Raw genomic sequence first — 7058 nt, 5'->3', positions numbered from 1 at the left:
TTAAATACTTATATCCATAATTTTAACTTAGAATGTGTGTGTATGTTTGATAAGCTTGATTTTACAGATAGTTAACAAAACAAATGTGTGTGTATAAAAAGATTTTTTATATTTTTGTTAGATACTGTTTTTTGTTATTATTAATTTTATACTATCCATATTTTCGTACTTCAAATCCATATTAATTTGATTGAGAAACGTTTTTACTTAGTATCCAAAATACTAAGTGCATTTGAAAAGAATATAGATATATTATAAATTAAAAAAAATTATTTGAGTCTTCGATAAATTATATTATAATAGTTAATTATAATTGTAATTACAAATTTTATGGTATATAAGTTAACTGAAGAATTTCAAAAATTTAAACACTTTGAACAATATACTTCATATAACAATACTTTATCTTTTGATGAATATAAATGTTTTAGCAAATTAAATTTTCTGTTTGAATTTCGCGCTTTAAATTTTTCAAAATTGGGGCAGCGGTCATTTTGCTAACTTCAATCATTTCAATTGTCAAAAAGATTTTTGTAAATGAACATGTTATCGCGTTAATTGAGAGTTTTTAATTACATTATTGATTAGTTTTAATTAATTGCATGCATCAAATTGTTTAATTAAATCTGTACATCAATGTGATATAAAAAATATATCGTGCAACGTTTGTAAAAAGTTAAAAAAATGGCTATGTGTGGAAGTGCTACCTTAATTGTCATAATTATCTCTTTCAGGGCCCCCATTTTGAAATAATATTATAATTAATCATGTTATTTACAGTGATAATGTATCCTTTATCTATATATATATGCAAATGGCAAATGTATATTTTATATATGAATGTGTATACTTTTGTAGGTTATGGTAGCGCATTTCTACATCATATCTATTTTAAAAATATTTATTTTTGTGTAAAGACTTTACTCGGACAATTGCAATATGTCGAATAGACTTGTAAAAGACAAAGTGAAGTTATGTAGTGGTTTTAAAGTAGTGATTTTGTGTCAAGTATTTGATATTTCTGGCAGATGCTCCAGATAGTTTTGTGTTCTGCTAGCTGAAGAGGATTTCTAGCAATGTAAGTGCAGAGCATGTTTTATACAAAGCGAGTCAAAGAATATATTTCTGATATTATATACAGGCATTTATCGTACTACATCTAATGTACCTATAATGAATTGAAATACTGAATTCAAAATGCAATTTTGAAAATCTTTGATGTTTAGCACAATATTGTTTGTCATCTTCAGTGAAACTATAATTTGAATAGAGATAAATAATAAGATAATACTTATAATTTATTTTCTAAAAAGGGTTTACTATTACTGACCGGATTTGTATTACATGCCACTTTTTGTATGAAAAAATTAATTGGAAGATGCTGAGAACTTGTCCCTTTCTTATCCGATATCATTTATATATAAGGTATATGAATCAAAGCAGTCTGGGCATATTTTACAGAAATATTTTATGGCTCGTGAATTATTATCATTTCACATACATATATCTGCTGCAAATCTTGTTAATAACATTTTATTAATAAGGTACATTTTATTAATTTGTTGCTTGCTTCAAAGCATGAAATACAGTTAATCTTTTGTTTATTCAACAACAACTATTATACGAATAAAAGAATTTAAATTAATTCGGCAGACATGTGTAAAAGACTATGTTCTTATTTAATTTATTATGGGGAAAACATTTTGATTCAATTTGAGTATCTATTTACACAAGTGTATTTTATACATGTTTTCAATCAATATAAGGGAAAAACTTGTACTTCTCCATGGCATTGAAAATAATTTTTATTATTACAATTCCATAAATAGTCAATCAAAATTTTTTTTGTTCTATAAATGACACTTGATTTTTAAGATCTTGTTTTGACTGAATTTGAATTTACTTTTCGAAGGACCATATGTAAAACACTTAATTGATAACTGTATATATTTATTTTGTATTAATAACAAGTTATAAGTGTATTTACAATAGCTTTAATACTGTTTTTGATTACGTTCTGACTGATTTGTATGATTTTGGTTTTTATAATTATCTATTGATGATTTTTTGTTTAATATATCAAATATATCCGCATGCTTTGATTGGCGCGAACAACACTATTAGCTGATTTTGTGTAGAATTCAGAATTCTTGTATCTTAAATTTTTGTTACTAAATTATTAGTTAACCAATACAGCTTTTTGTATGCATTGATTACTTATTCAATAAAGGAGCCATAGCATCCCTAAAATTAATGGTATTTAAGATAAAATTCTAGTTCTGAAGAGTTTGTTTTTCAGAAAGCATTTCAACAGCAAATATATTTTTTGTGCCACTCTATTTTATAAAGGAAAAGATACTTTGTTACATAAATCTTGTTTTTTATAACACCTCTTGTTCATTATTCTAAGAAAATAATTTTTAAAATTATATCTCTAGTGTCAAGAATCATGTGTTTTCCCTGTAGCGATATTAACTGCATGTACATTCTTATTAATGATAACACGATTGTTGGTTTTGATCAAAATATTTAAAATACTTGATATGACTTTTGTTGTTTGAAGAGTTGTCAATTAAATGCAGCTTTTAAAAGTCTTTTAATGTAATTTTATTTTAAATTTATTTAATTATGTTGCTGCATAGCTAAATTATAAATTTTTATTCTTTCAATGCTAAAAACAATTTTGATCCAGACACGCAATCAAAGTTTCGAAGAGTTGACTTGAATGATTAGACAAAACATAATTTTCTTTACAAGTTTATTATTCGATTCAAGTTGTAAAAATTATTTAACTCAATTTCTAAAAGATAACATTCAGCTTTAAACAGTTTGAAGCTTTTAATGTTCAAGTTTTATTGAATGTCATTTATGTTTTTTTTCAATAATTTGTATGTTATTCAAGTCAACTACATTTGTTTTCGCTTCGATTAATTGTAAAGGTTTCACATGTTTTATCAAGTCATATATAAATATTTTTTATTGGAATTGGTGTGGGGGAACACTAAAAAACATAAAAAAGTTTCAACGCTGAACCGGAAAGTGAAAAAATCGTCTGGGACTTAGGGTTTTTTTTTTAGGTTCTCCATGTTATTTCTATATTCTTATACTGTATTTATAGTGAATTTGAATAAAGCATATGTCTCATACACACATCTCTCTTATTCATCATCGGCCTCTACCCTTCTCTTTTCCCCATTCTTCCTATATCTTCGTCATGTCCCTCTTTATACCTCTATCTCTTACAGTCAAGTGCGAACCTTAAATTTTTGTTTTTCAGAAATATTCTAAGTGTCAAGGTCGAAATGCGCCACCTGAATTTAATATTTTGAACTAATATTTGATAATTATGAAAAACTGTAGAATTGATTTTTGAAACCTCTTCGGGATTTGAACCGAGAAACGACGAGCAACCGTAGTGGTAACTTAACGATCTCGGCCAACTGGCTATACAAAAAACATACCTATTTGTAAAATTATAAAGTCTTATTTTTAAATGAAAGATATAAGTTTCCTGAATAATTTTTAAATAAATAAGATATATAGATAAGTAATTAAATTTATTGAGTGTCAGTATTACGAATATCGACATAATATATATATATATATATATATATATATATATATATAAATATATATACATATATACATAAAAATATAAGATAATAGTAGGTAGTGGATAGAATTTAATAAATTCGTATTTACGCCTGGTTACCAGTAAGCCAAACATACTTTGGTGTAATTTAAAAATTTTACACATTTTACTATTTCCCATATAAAACCGGTTTATCAGGGGGTGCCAAAATTGGCTAAAATCGTGACTTTTTAAGGTAATTTTAAGGCACTTAATAAATGAAATTAATAATTCTAATGCATTGTGTAGACTAAAGTACAATCTTTATACCAAACCAAAAAAATTACAAATATATCATCAGCTTCATAGTTAAAATCAGCTTCAAAGTTGGCATTTTTTCAAACTTCAAGTTGGTCGAAAGGGTGGAAGAAATTTTTTATCCAAAAACTGATTTCATATTCGGAATCAGCGCCTCGAAAACTATCAGAATAGGTCAAAACATTTGGAAAATCGCGAAAAAAAAGTTCATTTCATTAGTAAAATTTTGATTTTGCAAACAAAGATTTCGATTTTTTGCAGAGGTATGTAGATTTATCTAAAAATGAATTACAATTCCAAATTCAGCGATTCAAAATCTATCAAAACCAATCAAAACATTTTGAAAATCGAAAAAAAAATCTTTTTTTTTTTTTAAAAAAAATCGATTTTGCAACCAAAGATTTCAATTTTTCGCAGAATGTATGTGGATTTATCCAAAAACGGAAAGCATTTTTAAAATCAGCGTCCCAAAATCTTTAGGAATCAGTCAAAATATTTCGAAAATTGCAAAAACAAATCCATTTTTTTGCTAAAATTACCATGTTGCAACCAAAGATTTCGTTGTTTTACAGTGGTAAACGCCCTGAAAGCTCATCAAACAGGATAATTTTGTCCATTTCATCAAATAGACTTTGTCCAATTAGTTGTTGATTATATTTTGCTATCCACGGATTTTTTAACAAATTTATTGCCGTTTAATTTTTATGATATATAAATATTCAAAGATATTTATATATATACTACATGGAAATTTTTTCCCCCAACATTGACATAAAAATAACTGTCATAATTATTATGAAATAGATTAAAGTAATTTTAATAGTACAATTTTATGGATTTTTTTAAAACTATCAAATGGTTCAAATGATAGTGGTTTTTGTAAATACTCGAAAATAACTTTTTTTAAAAATCGTGATTTTTTAATATGAGTTCTAAAGCAGACAAACAGCTAGAATCCATCAAACTCTTTATAGAAAAGTTAATTCTAGATGAAATACGATTAATTTTGATATTATCAAATAATTAAATTAATTGAAAACAAGACTTTATGATTTAAAAGAAAAAAACATTACTTACAAAAGCTTATATATTTTTTGACCCATTTATAATGTAAATATTGAATTATCAATAACAACTGTACTTACAATAACTCTTCTTAACACGAAAATAAATACACATTTTTCTTAATGAAAACCATTCATAAACTCATTTCTTTGTATAAAGAACGCGCATTTTGTTTGAACTATGAATAAAGTATATCCCCCCCCCTGAAATTGTTCTAATTTTAAATATCAAAAAACAAAAAATAAGAAAAATTGGAGCTGTGTTGAAAATATACTCAACAACCATTTATTCAAAATTATGCCCAACTGTTTACCTAAATATTTATGAATGATATTTAAGAGAGTATTGTAGTGTAAAATTTTGTATTTTATGCGATTTTTTAAAAGCAATAAAAAAGGCAAATAATAATTTACTATATTTTTTTCAAGTTGTTAAATAACATTTTATGAATACAGAAAAAAATTAAAATTAAAAACAGTCAAAAAGTTTCAATTCTATCGGGTGATGAAATGGGAAGTATCAAAAATTAGGGACGTGACCATACCCCTGATTTTAGCCCTCCAAATAATCCAAAAAAAGAAAAGATTAATAATCTAGAATGTCGCATTCGCAATTTTTAATAGTTATAGTAAAATGAATTTCTTAAATTTTTGATATTCTCGATTTTTTATAGTAAATAGTAAAAATCTAAATTTGGGGAAGTGCGAAGTTTATACAAATGAGAAGTATTAACAGAAGACTGAATAAATTTCAAGTAAATTAGTCCAGTTGAGATATCGTGAGTATTGTATCACAAAAGACAGATTCGAAAAAAATACTTTTAAAATTTCGCGAAGGAAGTAAATAGAGAAGGATTGTCGTAGTGAAACAGCTATATCTCCGAAAATAAAATGAATTTTTAAAAATCTTTTAATTTCGTAATTACTTAATACATTTTCATTAAAATTCTAGAATATAGAAGAACAAAAACGGTACAAAAACTGCTAATTTTAATCACAGTTACCCAAAAATAAGTCAAACAAATTGTAAAATAATAAACAAGGTAATGCAAGTATTCAACATACTAAATAAATGCGATTTATTTTGTAAGTCTGTAGAGAGACTAACGATAGAGACGTCTCGATAGTATTATTTAAAATTAAGGGCTCAACTGTTTTGTCCTTTCATGACTACTGTATTCAGGGTATGCCGAAATAAAGGACATAAGTGAAAAGCTCGTGTCAGCGTATTACGGATCCAAAAAGATTGATCAAATTGAAGTTTTCAATAATGTTTCTAAAGTCTAAACGAATTAACCACAATTATAGGCACGTCACCGTAAAACCACAATTATAGGCACGTCACCGTAATAAACCGTAATATTATTATAAAATAAAAATAATTTAATCTTGAAAGCATACTCTATCAATTCGAAATCATATGTTGTCATTTCCAATAAATTTAAGTAAAGTTGAAAATACATATTAATTAATTAATTAATATCTCAAGCCTTTCTTTACTGCCTCTAATGTGTGAACGTACTTGATAATCACGAAATTGCCAACTTCTCGAAAAATGTGATTTATCAGAGCTCTACTTAGCTATAATTTTTTTTTGCCTATAATATAATAATAATAAATAAACTCACATTTAAATACTGGTAATGTGGCCAAGTGGTTAAGCGCTCGACTCGCAAACCCCCCAGATGCACTATGATCGAATCCCGGTCCTACGTATAAAATTAAATTAAATACCCTTGACGGCGCTTAAGAACAGATACAGAAAGACTTTTAAAACGACTGTGCATTAGCTTACGAGATCGGCAATAATAATAAAAATGAAACTTACCGGCGAGGTATCGCATGAAATCCAAAATCCTCAGGAAAGTAGAGCTGACCAGAGTAACACCTTAAGCTGGTTGGCAACAAAGTCACACTGTTCATTTGTACACTTGTATGAATTGATGATTTACTGTCCGTTTTTTAAACTTGGAATAAAAATAAAATTACCACGACGTGCCGTTACCTTTACTGTAACAACGTTATTACATGCTGAAAAGAAGTTAAATTTTTAAATATTAATTGAATTTACAAGTGCTTTTATAAAAAAAAACAGTGGTATGAAT

This window comes from Ctenocephalides felis, unplaced genomic scaffold (genome assembly GCF_003426905.1).
Source record: "Ctenocephalides felis isolate EL2017-DRISC unplaced genomic scaffold, ASM342690v1 CF-g0.4_SCAFFOLD_01886, whole genome shotgun sequence".
NCBI lineage: Eukaryota > Metazoa > Arthropoda > Insecta > Siphonaptera > Pulicidae > Ctenocephalides > Ctenocephalides felis.
The sequence above is the reverse complement of the archived record's forward strand: the minus strand, read 5'-3'. Positions refer to the sequence as shown.